We start from the raw sequence: 14,173 nt of genomic DNA on the forward strand, positions 1-14,173 counted from the left end.
TCTTTTTAATTGAGTTTTGTACTAATTTTTTTTAATTGGGTCCTTACACAGAACCTATTTGAAAATTTTGTGAAACTATAGAGACCAATGAATTTTTTATTTTAATAAATAAATTAATTATAATAATTACTAAAATAAATAATTTAAAAAATATTTACCAAAATAAATACTTCTCTCTTATTTCGTTTACACTGTAAACGAGATAAGATAGGTGGACGCGACACGTGTATATCTCATTTATAATTATCTCGTTTACACGGTATCGTTTACACTTTAAACGAGATAAACGAGACACGTGTATTTGTAAAAAAAAAACTATTTTCTCTGAAAATAATAAAAAATATTAATAATATCAATAATCCAAACTTTTAGCATACAATTAGTACATAAAAAGATTGGTAGAAGAGATTAAAATTGATATGTTTAATCAATTAGTACTCAAAAAGAGGACATAAAAAATTTTAGATTAAATTATGATTCATTTTGAAAAATAAAAAATCCGTACGTGTTCAAATTCCATGAAAGAATGGAAGAGTGATGGACGAAATAGAAAAAGAATGGAAGAATGCGAGATAACGAAAAAGAATGGGAGAATGCGACATAACCGTTTGTTAGGAGAGGTTGATGGGAATAGTGGAAGAAAACCATTTTTTATTTTTTAAATTTAAATCAATCTAATTGGATCATATTTTAGACGGTCAAATACCTTTAAATATGATCAAACATAAAAAATTTTAGATTAAAATATGATACAATTGGATTGATTTAAATTTGAAAAATAAAAAATTCGTACGTGTTCAAGTTGTAAGATGAAACGATTATTTCCCACGTTATCTCCTACTATCTCCATCAACCTCTTCTTGGCAAACAGACAGTTATCTCCCACTCTCCCATTCTTTATCTGTTTTATTTATCGTCCATCACTCTCTTATTACGTATTTTCTATGTACTCTTTTTTAGTACTAATTAATCAAATATATTCATTTTAATCTCTTTTACCAACCTTTTTATGTACTAATTGAATGCTAAAAGTTTGGATAATTGATATTATTGATATTATTAATATTTTTTATTATTTTTAAAAAAATATTTTTTTTACAAATACACGTATTTCGTTTACTGTGTAAATGAGATATACACGTGTCGCGTCCACCTGTCTTTAGGGGTGTTCGCGGTGCGGTTTGGATCGATTTTGAGTCAAAAACTCATCCGATCCGAACACTAATTGTACTTGCGGTGCGGTTTGGATTAGATGACTTTTAGAAAAAAAATTCGATCCGATCCGATCCAATTTCAAGCGGTTTGGATTGGATTGAATTTGCGGTTTTGTAAATTAAAAAAATCAAATACATATAACAAGTCGCAACATTAAATTTTAAATAATCAACGATAACATAGCAAATCTCAACAATATTTTAAGAAGCCAACAATAACATAACAATAGAAATAAAATTATAAGTTAGTTAAAATAAATAAATAAATAAATAAATAAATAACATTTTAGATACAAAATATTTATTAAATAATAATAATAATACATGAATAATATAAAATTGGATAACAAATTGAACATGTTATAAGTATAATTGTAAATATAATAATAAAATAATAATATTATAGCACATTGTGCGGTTTGGATTAGATTGGATCGGTTATGGAAAGTAGATTCGAAATCCGATCCAATCCAGTTTGCAAAAAATAGAATCTAATTAAATCCGAATTAATGCGATTTTAATCGGATTTTAGCTTGAATTGGATTGGATGAACGATTTAATTTGGATCGGTTTGGATTTGAACATCTTATCTCGTTTGCAGTGTAAACGAGATAAGAAAAAAATATTTATTTTGATAAATATTTTTTAAATTATTTATTTTAGTAATTATTATAATTAATTTATTTATTAAAATAAAAATTCAAAGGACCAATAAATTAATTAAACCTAAATGTATATATCAGTTAGATATGGTTAGAACCGAAATATTTTGTGACGATGTTTTTCACGGCGTCGGTAATTTTCTTTGTTTAAAATTTTGATGGCGAGAGTCATATTAAAATTTTAACCATGATTAGTTAATCTCTCTCTGGATTAATTTCTAGACAAATTTAATCACTTGTCTAGATTAATCATCGTATAATTAATTTATCAAGTGATCAATTAATTAAAGAAAAGCCCCAATATGTTATCAAAACAAGTTAACACATTATCACACTTTTTAATCACTCTTTTCCTGTTTGAACCAAAATGCCCCTCCTTATTTAACCATGATCAAGACCTTGACAACACTCTTCTCTCCTCCCTTGTTCCACCGAAACAGCCCCCTACTTTGAAACCAAACCATACTAATCATCAAGTAAATGGATCATGTGATGATAAGCTAACTATGATTAAGCCTTTCTCTTTCCTTCTCATGTGGTGATCGAACCATGCTTTATTCCAATACATTAAACCTTGGTTAAGCATGGAAGATGAGTGACTAACCATGATTAACACTATTATTCTCTTCTTCCAGCCACTGTATAACCGAACCATTCATCACCAACCATAGTCATACCTCTTGATTAGTTGCGTTGTGAGCAACTTGCATTAAATGTCAAGCCTAGGTATTAATCACTCCTCACCTCAAGTGCAACGTAGCACTCTAACTTTACTTATCCATTCTTCCCTTCATATACTCTTCACCTTTCTTCATTAGTTCAGCTAGGAAGAACAAAAAGAAGAGAGCAAGAAAGGGAGGGAAGAGCCGAGAGTTAGTGAGGGTGAGTGAGAGAGCCAACCAAACCTACTTCACCACCATCACCATGCACAATTCTCTTCTCCACCTCCAACAACATCAACTCCATTTCAGCATCCTTCATGGAAGCTTGAGGAGATAAGTTCCCTTCCACCGTCTTCTCTTTTCATGCCTTCGAATCTCATAACTTCCCTCTCATTGCTTCGGTCATAAGCCTTCTTCTTGATGTCTTACTTGATTCTTCCTAGCTCAACTAACCGAAACTTACAACTTGAGAGGATGAGCACCTCCTTCTTGTGATGGACTAGGAATTCGTCCTTATGTCCTTGTTGGTGAGAAACTGATTTTGATGATGGACTAGGAGTTCTAGCAGAAAAGGGAGTGAAGAGAAAGTGTTAGAAAGAGTGAACTTCAAAGAGATAAAGGTTAGACTAGATAGAGGCCATGTTTGTGACTCTGATGGATGGTGAATTTTGATGATGAGATATGTGCTTGTTTGATAATGATGAAGTTGCTAAATTTCTATTTTATTATGCAGATTTTATATATGAATATGTATGTGTATGTGGCAGGTGAATTATGAGAAAAGTGAGCTAAGCTCTTGGGACTATGACAACAAGTATAACAAGTTTTAATGACTTTGAAGGAAGTTAGTATTGGTTTTTTTCTCTTCTTTGTGAGGCCCAAGCTCAAGAGTGTCTCTTTACACCTATTGTGCCACAACTCTAATCAGATTTTGGGGTCTTTTGAGAGTGAGAAAGTGTAGCTATCAAGTGAGAGAGAAAAGGAAAAATAGAATTCTTGTTTTTATGTAGAGAAGTAAATTTCAAATAGTAGTTTCTCATTCATTTACCGTTGGATCGGCTTGAAACTTGAACTGCGTGTTCCACTCGTCTTGTTCTTCATTCTGATCGGTGAAGATGTTAATTAGAAGTCTGCAGTGGGAGAAATTGGCTTCGCAAGAGAGAAAATAGGTTTTCCGATTTTACATAGAGCAGCATTCTTTGAACAGCAGTTTCTCATTATTTCACCGTTGGATCGACATGAAATTTAAACTGTAGATTCATTACATTTTTTTCTTCATTCTGAACAGTGAAGATTTTGATTGGAGGTCTGCAGAGGGATAAAGTGGCTTCGCCAGCAGCTCTATTTTTTTTTATATTTTTCTTCTTCTTGCTTCACATTTATGAGCTTTGGTGCTTTGATGTTTTGACTGGTTATATGCACGTTTTTTTTTTTTGCTTTATTTGAGACTCTCTTGTACCTCATTTGATTATAGTGAAGCTATTTCATTGGTCTGGACGACCCGTGGTTTTTACCTCTCACATTGAGGGGATTTTCCGCGTTAAAATCTCGGTGTGTTCTTGTTATTGCTTTATTTGCTATATTTGCTTGTTCATAGTTGCTGCCATATTATGTTGTGAGTGCTTCCATATTATTCTTGTGTTGGATATTTGTGTTATTTTCGCTGCTAGGCTCTTTCATACTAGCATCATAGCTTGTTGGTATTTTTCTGGGATTGTGATTCTGTGAACAATGGAAGCTAATACTAACACTAGTAGGATGATTACTCTTAATGGTCCTAATTATGATTTGTGGAAGTCAAAGATGGAAGATTTGCTTTATATTAAAAATTTTTATCAACCAATTTTTGGTACAGAGAAGCCTAATGATAAATCTGATGATGATTGGACTTTATTGCATAGACAAGTTTGTGGATATATTAGGCAGTGGGTTGATGATAATGTGTTGAACCATATTATTGGAGAGGCACGTGTTCAGATCCTTTGGATTAAGCTTGAACAGTTATATGTTCGGAAAACTGGGAATAACAAGATGTTTTTTATCAAGCATTTATTGGCTTTGAAATATATAGATGGGACATCAATGACAGATCACTTGAATAACTTCCAACGAATAATGAATCAGTTATCTTCCATGGGTATCAAGTTTGATAAAGAGGTTCAAGAATTGTTACTTCTTGACTCCTTACCAGACTCGTGAAAAATTCTCAGAATGTCATTGTCCAATTCTGTTCTTGATGGTGTAATCTCTATGGATCTTGCCAAGAGCAGTGTTTTGAATGAAGAAATGAGAAGAAAGTCACAAGGTACATCGACTACGCATTCAGATGTTCTTGTTTCTGAGTCTAGGGGGAGAAACAAAAGTCGAGGTCATAAAAGTAGAGATCAAAGCAGAAGCAATTCTCGAGGAAAGTATAAAAATATTGAATGTCATCATTGTGGTCAAAAGGGACATGTGAAGAAATTTTGTTGGCAGCTAAAGAAGGAGAAAGTCAAGGCAAGTAAAGGCAAGAGCACAAATAAAGATGATGGTAGTAATGAAGACAAGGTTAATGTAACTCATGATGATTTTTTTTTTGTTGAGGAGTTTGAATCTATTAACCTTGTTGATAGTAGCACTAGTTGGGTGATTGATAGCGGTGCTTCTATTCATGTTACATCTAGGAGGAATTTATTTACATCTTATTCTCCTGGTGATTTTGGTGTTGTGAAAATGACCAATCAAGGTGTTGCAAAATGTGCCGGTGTTAGACAAGTTTGCTTAGAAACCTTCAATGGTACCAAGTTGACTTTGAAGCATGTGAAGCATGTTCCAAATATTCGGTTGAACTTACTTTCTGTTGGTAAGTTGTGTGATGAAGACTTGGATAGTTCATTCTCTCGTGATAGTTGGAAGATCACCAAGGGTTCCATGGTTGTTGCTAGAGGTACATGACACTCTACTCTTTATTTAACACAAGCAAAGATTGTGAAAGATGTTGTTAATGCTGCTGAGTTTGTTGATGAAACTGATTTATGGCATAAGAGATTATGTCATATGAGTGAGAAAGGTATGAATATATTATCCAAGAGGAATCTTTTATCTGGTTGTAAGGTTGCTTTACAAAAGTGCAACCATTGCTTTGCTGGGAAACAAAACAGTATTTTTTTTTAAGAGCCATCCACCTTCAAGGAAGCCGGAGATACTTGACTTGGTGCATTTTGATGTATGTGGGCCGATGAAGACAAGAACACTTGGAGGGTCTATCTATTTTGTAACCTTTATTGATGATCATTCTAGGAAACTATGGGTTTACACTTTGAAGACCAAAGATCAAGTTTTGAATGTGTTCAAGCAATTTCAAGCTTCTGTTTAAAAAAAAAAACTGGGAAGAAGTTGAAATGCATTCGTACTAACAATGGTGGTGAGTACCCAAGTCCATTTGATACTTATTGTAAAGAGCATGGTATAAGACATCAGAAGACTCCTCCAAAACTCTTCAGTTGAATGGCTTGGCTGAAAGGATGAACATAACATTAGTTGAAAGAGTTAGGTGCTTATTGTCGCAATTTGGATTGGCAAAATCCTTTTGGGTTGAAAATTTGAGCACTGTTGTTCATGTCTTAAACCGGACACCATGTGTTCCCTTGCAATTTGAAGTGCCAGAGAAGGTATGGTCAGGTAAAGATGTTTCTTATGATTATTTAAGAGTCTTTGGATGTAAAGCTTTTATTCATATTCCCAAAGATGAGAGACCTAAGCTTGATGTACAGACTAGGTAGTGTATTTTTATTGGCTATGGCATGGATGAGTTTGGTTACAGGTTTTATGATCCTGTTAGCAAGAAGGTGATTCGGAGTAGAGATGTTGTCTTTGTTGAAGACCAAATATCGAAGGATGTTGATAATGCGGAGAAGCTAATGGTTCATCCTAATGATGATTTTTCTGATTTGGATATTACTCCCTCTATGCCTATGGTGGAAGATGGTAGAGTTGAAGCTCAAAATAATGAGCATGATACAAGTGCAGGTGAAGATGGACAGTTGATCTGATACTTGATGAAGTTGGTTATGATTATCAAGATAAAGAACCAGCTTTGGAAATTCCTGTAAATGCACTCAGAAGGTCTACAAGAGAGAGGAAGCCTTCATCAAGGTATTCTCCACATAAGTTTGTTTTGTTGACTGATGGGGGAGAACCTGAATGCTTTGGAGAGGCTGTTGAAGATGAAAGCAAAGCTTAATGGCTTGAAGCTATGCAAGAAGAAATGAAGTCCTTACTTGAGAATGATACCTATGAGTTGGTGAAGCTACCGAAGGGTATACGAGTTTTGAAGAACAAATGGGTATTCAGAATCAAGAATGAAGAACACAATTCTAAGCCTCGGTATAAAGCTAGATTGGTTGTTAGAGGCTTTAGCCAAAGAAAAGGTGTTGATTATGAGGAGATTTTTTCTCTTGTTGTGAGGATGTCATCCATTCGTGCTATGCTTGGATTAGCAGCATCTCTTAATCTGGAGATTGAGCAAATGGATGTGAAACAGCTTTTTTTCATGGTGATTTAGACAAGGAGATCTACATGGAGCAACCGGAGGGCTTTGTTGTTAAAGGAAAGGAAGATTTTGTGTGCAAGCTTAAGAAGAGTCTTTATGGGTTGAAGCAAGCTCCAAGATACAAGAAGTTTAAATCTGTTATGGGGGAGCATAGTTACTGTAAGACAACTTCAAATAATTGTGTATTTGTGCAAAAATTTTCTGATGGTGATTTTATCATTCTTTTGCTTTATGTTGATGATATTTTGATTGTGGGCAAGAATGCTTTGAGGATTAATGAGTTGAAGAAACAGTTAAGCAAGTTTTTTGCTATGAAGGACTTGGGTCCTACCAAACAGATTTTGGACATGACTATTACTCGTTATAGAGATTTCAAGAAGCTTTATTTGCCACAGGAGAAGTACATAAATAAGGTGCTTCAAAGGTTTGGCATGAATGATGCCAAATGTGTTGCTAGTTCTTTTGCTCCTCATTTTAAGTTGAGTACCAAGCAGTGTCCAACCACTGATGAGGAGAAACAAGCAATGGATGAAATTTCTTATGCCTCAATTGTTGGAAGCTTGATGTATGCTATGGTGTGTACTAGACCAGACATTGCTCATGCGGTTGGTACTGTGAGTCGTTTTCTCTCTAATCCAGGTAAAGAACATTAGAATGCTGTTAAATGGATTATAAGATATCTCAAAGGCACAACTAACTTGAGTTTGAGTTTTGGTGGTGAGAAACCTTTGCTAGTTGGCTTTATTGATGCAGACATGGCAGGAGATATTAATTCTCGAAAGTCTACTTCAGGTTATTTGGTCAAGTTTGCAGGGGGAGCTATTTCATGGTAGTCAAAGCTACAAAAGTGTGTTGCACTTTCTACCATATAAGCAGAGTTTATTGCAGCAACTGAAGCGTCTAAAGAGTTGTTGTGGATGAAGAAGTTTCTTGTAGCACTTGGTTTCAAGTAAGACCATTATGTGTTGTTGTGTGATAGTCAAAGTGCTATACATCTTGCCAAAAATTCTACTTTTCATGCAAGATCTAAACATATTAATGTTAGGTATCACTGGATACGGGATGTGTTAGATTAAAAGTTGTTGGACCTTGAGAAAGTTCACACTGATGACAATGGTGCTGATATGATGACAAAAGCATTGTCAAAAGAAAAGCTTGAAACATGTTGTTGATCGCCGGAATGGCGAGGGCCTCCACCTAGTCGAGAAGGGGGAGACTTATTGGGTTTTTTCTCTCCTTAGTGAGGTCCAAGCCCAACATTTTGAGGGCGTCTCTTTGCACCCATTATGCCACAACCCTAATCAGATTTTGGGGTCTTTTGAGCATTGTTATTAAAACCGGACCGGACCAACCGGTTCGACCAAAAAATCGGTAAATCGAACCCTAGACCAGTATGGTCCGATAATCAGACCGCATAAGGCAACGAACCGGTTAAACCCGAAGTGAACCGATCAAAACCAATCAAACTCGGTAAGACCGGTTCGACCAAACCGCTTGAGTTTCAAAATTTTCCCAAAATATGGAAAATGGGGTTCGAACCCCCTCATCAAGGAGAAAAATGATACTCACAAGGCTGTTAAGCTTGTTATTAATATATATATATATCTTTCAGCAAATAATTTTCTTCTATTTAATTTATTTTAATTTTAGTTATAAACTCATTCATTTTTAAATTAATTATATTTTTATTTAACAATAATTATAAACTCACATATTTTTTTATAATAGATATAAACTAATTAATAAATTATTGAAATTAAAAAATAATAGTTATTTTAATATAAAAATAAAATAAAAATATTTATGATAGAGTAAAATTAACAAAATACTTATTGTTCCTGTTTCATATTATTTTAGAATAGCTAGATATTTTTAAAATGATAGTGAAAATATGTATTTTAAATTTTAATTTTAAATTTTTGATTTATTTTGTTTTTATTTACATAGGACCGGGTCAATCGGTTTAACCAGTGACCTACCAGTTGAACCAATGATCCAGTGACCTGACCGGTTTGATCACTGGTTCGGTTTTGACAACTATGCTTTTGAGAGTGAGAGAGTGTAGCTACCAAGTAAGAGAGAAAGAGGGAAAATAAGATTCCCGTTTTTATGCAAAGAAGTAAATTTCAAATGGCAGTTTCTCATTCATTCACCGTTGGATCGGCTTGAAATTTGAACTGTGTGTTCCATTCATCTTGTTCTTCATTCTGGTTGGTGGAGATGTTGATTGGAAGTCTGCAATGGGAGAAATTGGCTTCGCAAGAGAGAAAATAGGTTTTCCGATTTTACACAGAGCAGCATTCTTTGAACAGCAGTTTCTCATTATTTCACCATTGGATCGACATGAAATTTGAACTGTAGATTTTTCACATTTCGTTCTTCATTCTGAATGGTGAAGATTTTGATTGAAAATCTGCAGAGGGAGAAATTGGCTTCGACAGCAGCTCTATTTTTTGGGTATTTTTCATCTTCTTGCTTCACATTTATGAGCTTTGGTGCTTTGATGTTTTGGCTGGTTATATGCACGTTTTTGTGCTTTGTTTGAGACTCTCTTGTACCTCATTTGATTATAGTGGAGCTATTTCATTAGTCTGGACGACCCGTGGTTTTTACCTCTCACATTGAGGGGGTTTTCCACGTTAAAATCTCGGTGTGTTCTTTTTATTGCTTTACTTACTATATTTGCTTGTTCATAGTTGCTACTATATTATGTTATGAGTGCTTCCATATTGTTTTTGTGTTAGATATTTGTGTTGTTTCCACTGTTAGGCTCTTTCAGTTAGAACCATGAATTAAAGGGAGTTAAAAGCTTAGGAAACTAAACCTGATATGTGAAGTCCAAATCTTTTGCTGCAGAATTTGGCAGCAACTTGCTCGAAATTCTTGGAATAATCTAGACACTCGTTCTGAGAAAAGTTAATTTTCTATAATACTTTGGAGAGTATATATCATCCCCAAATAATTCAGAATTTTTGGATGTATAGATTGGAAGATATAAATTTTTGAAGTTAAGCGGTTTCTATGGCAAAATCTGTTTTCGAGTTATTAGAGGAGCAACTCCCAACCTACATATCTTTTAATTCTGACAATTTTTTGCGTTGCAACCAAAGGCAAATCAAATATTTGCATGACTGAAATAATTAATCCAAATTTCAGATTAATATAAATTTTAAAGAATAAATTATGCAATTTGAAAGGTGACAAGCTCACTGAACTATCAGAACAGCATTACCTAAAACAGAGCCGCCGACTTTAAAGTTGCATAACTTATTCATATGAAATGATATTGTCCTGAAACCAAATTTAAATAAAACTTAGACCAATCTAATATGACCATACCAAATTTAAGAAGTATTTTATTAAAAGTGGAGTTTTCATGTTTTTTAAAATAACTACTACTTGCTGTTTTCTAGATTTTATTGAAAAGGTAGCAGAAGTTTGAAAAATAATATAAAACTCAATTTTAATCCAAATGTAGTAGAACCAAAATTGAAACGAAAATTAAGAGTTTCTAAAATAATCTTATTAAGGAAAAACACTCGTGCGCGAATATTTCACAACGTATATCCATGTTGCTAGGGAGTAAGGTGCTAAGTAAAAAAACTCACAAGAAAGCCACGGTTTTATCGAGTGAACACCCAATCCGGTCTCTGTCCTTTTTCTCGATGGACATCACGGACCTTGTCCAAAAAAAAGGGACATATCGATCCCTGTCCCATACTTTTGTGAGACTTTCCGGTCCTTCCGTCATCTCTCCTGACCAAAACAGACGAAACATGCCTACGTGTCAGTTAACGTTGCTGAGTTGGAGGTTAATAGTCTGTTAAGTTCCACGTGGCTATTAAGAAATGGATAGGGGTCGATTTGTCCCCCTTTGGTGACCTAAAACTATGTCGTTTTAGTGGTCTGAGACGTTGCTATTAGGGAATGGTAAGGGGTCGTTCTGTCCCATTCTAGAAACCAAAAACGACTTTGTTTTTAGTCTTCACTGAAACACAATGGTTTGAAAGTGATTCGACGTTGCTAATCTCTCACTCTTCTCCCAACCCAAATACGAACCCTAGGAGACCATGATTGGTAATGGAGAGCATTGTTCATCATCAAACCCACGAAGCAGAGATGATTCAGGCTGGGGCCTAAATTCTGGTGGGAGTGCTGGAGCTCCGAGGAAGAAGAAATGGGTTGCCCCAATTTGTTATTGTGGTTCTCATGCAATATTGTTCATGTTAGGGACGGTGAAAAATCCAGACAGATTATTCTTTCGCTGCCCAAAATTCAAGGTAGTTTTTGAGAGTTTAGCTAATTTTTTGTTTTCAATTTCTATTCCACAGATGATAACAAATGTTAAACTTTTTTGTAGACTGGAAAATGGCATTGCAACTTCTTTGCATGGTTAGATGATTATGTATCTTCATGTGGTGAGGATGCTAACAAGGCTGTCTCATTTGGGGCATCAAAGCAGAAGCAGAATCGATTGGAAGGCCATGGTTATGTGGTGGATAACAAAGTTAATGAGTTGGAGGAAAGATTAATTGGTTTGGAGGATCAGTTAGATTACTGCAAACTGAAAATGGGTGAAAGTAGATGTATTAGGTATGGGTTTAATTTGTTAGCATTTTTGGGTGGGGTTGTAATTGCAAGCTTGTTTAGAACAAGTGTATAGGAATTTGATAGCTGAATTTTGTTATTTCACTGAGTTGAGTTGTGAACAACACTTTTGATGATGAATGAAGCAGGAATTATTGTGTTGAATTTGTAAAATTTGAACCATGGCCTGTGATGAATATGTTAAATCTCATCCCTATATTGATAGATAATGACATATATGTCATGACATAAATTTAACAAAGGGGGACAAATCGACCCCTGTCCATTTCCTAATAGCGACGTCTCAGACCACTAAAACGACGTAATTTTAGATCACCAAAGGGGACAAATCGATCCATGTCCATTTCCTAATAGCCACGTGGAACTTAACAGACTATTAACCTCCAACTCAGCAACGTTAACTGACACGTAGGCAAGTTTCGTCTGTTTTGGTCAGGGGAGATGACGGAAGGACCGGGAAGTCTCATAAAAGTATGGGACAGGGACCGATATGTCCCTTTTTTTTGGACAAGGTCCGTGATGTCCATCGAGAAAAAGGACAGGAACCGGATTGGGTGTTCACTCCGGTTTTATCTGCCTAAATGGATTATTAGGAATCAGAAAAATCATTTTTAATTTTTTGTGACCTTAGTCTACCACGGTCACGTGGATATAAATTTTGCATAATTCAGAGATTAGTTGATATTTTTAGTATAGAAAAACAATTGAAACATCATGGTCGATTTAGAGTAAAAATTCAGAAAAAAGTATAAAAAAATCTAAATATTTGAAAAAATATTAAAAGTAATGATCCCTTACAAAAAAAAAAAAGATATAGATTAAAAGATTTAACAGACATAAGAGCTAGTCCTAAGATGGTTTATACCCCCAATCAAACATACATATTGACTGGGTAGAAAAACTCCGTTGAGAAAAGATACAGACCGGACAAAGACTTTAGCTAGAAAAAACATACTAGTTAGGTAGAGTTGTTAGGTAGAAACACCCACTTTAAAGGAGAGTGGTATCTCATTAATATGAATTTGTTCATATGGTACCCTATTTCTCACTAAATGCACATTCGCTATAGAAATATTCTTATTATAATTTTAGCCTGGCTGACACGGATAAATTTGCGTGCTTTTGGTATCTAACTGATATGGGGACACCCATGTGATACCTATGCTAACTGATTTAGTAGAAAAACCATATTTAGAATTTGTCCTAAATAATATTGGGTGTTGCATTAGTTTATGACATGCGCTAAGGACAAACATGCACTATCCTATTTGTGCATTTGCATTTGCTTATGCTTGTTTATTATTTATCTTCTTTGTGTGTATGCTATCTATTTTCTGTGATTTATATGTTTATCTGTTTTCTTTTCAAACTGTGTCCATTGGAGAGTGAGAGCTTAAGATAAAATAAGATTGGTATAGAACCCAAAAAAAGATGCCAAGAAAGAGTGATACCCGTATCGCAATTATGGAAAGGAGAGAAGAGAGTTAGCATATATAACAAGACCTACGGTAATTAAGAATACACCTAAGCTACCATGCTAGAATCAAGAACTCTAGGATTCACGAATGTTCAGTGTTCGCGGTGACACGTTGGAACCATATCGGTTCTCACCCCCTTTCCTTCTACATTTTCCCCTACAGATGGAGCATTTGGATATGGTCAGCCCACGAGATGCTATTCGTCGAGCTGCCAGAAGAGCACGTGTTCGCTGACTGCGCCCTCGACGACGTGATGTTTGTTGACCGTCCGCTTTTATTCTTTAGATTTTGTTTTCCCTCATTCTTGTAGTACTCTTTGACGGATTAGCACTTGATATTTTCTTTTGCTAGCCTAGATGGTGCTTAGGGGTTTGCTACAGGGGCAGGTGTCCGAAAAGTCGCTAGTTTAGACAATCTGTATGTATAATTATGTATATATATCTATATCTATATCGAGTCTATATGTACTAACTCTTGGAGGTATATTTAGGATTATCAAGGTTGCGAGAACCGGACCAGTCATTAAACCAGTTGAATAATTGGTTTAATGGTTCAATGTTCAACCGAAGTCGAACCATAATTAAACTGGTTTAATTAAATATACCGTAAAATTATAAAAAAATTAATATATAATTTTAAATATTTAAATTCAATAATTTCTAAACTAATAAAATTCAAAATTTAAGAATTTTACACAATAAATTATCCATAATTTATCATTAAAATAAAAATTCATAAACAATTTCAAATATAAAATTTTACAACTAAAAAAAATCAAAACGCACAACAAATTGTTTTTTCAGATTTCAACAAATTCAAATTATCTACTTTCTTTAGTTATTATTATTTAATAACACTTAGAGTAATGCAAGAATACAATGTACGCATTTTATCTAGAACACCATTCCATCCTAATACTTCAACAATGCATGTTATTGTTACTAATGCACCTTTAATTGTAGAATTACATACATCACTCATTACAATAATTACAGCAATTTAGAATCCAAATTATATC

This window comes from Arachis ipaensis, chromosome B2, assembly GCF_059453495.1.
Source record: "Arachis ipaensis isolate K30076 ecotype BB chromosome B2, ASM5945349v1, whole genome shotgun sequence".
Classification (NCBI taxonomy): domain Eukaryota; kingdom Viridiplantae; phylum Streptophyta; class Magnoliopsida; order Fabales; family Fabaceae; genus Arachis; species Arachis ipaensis.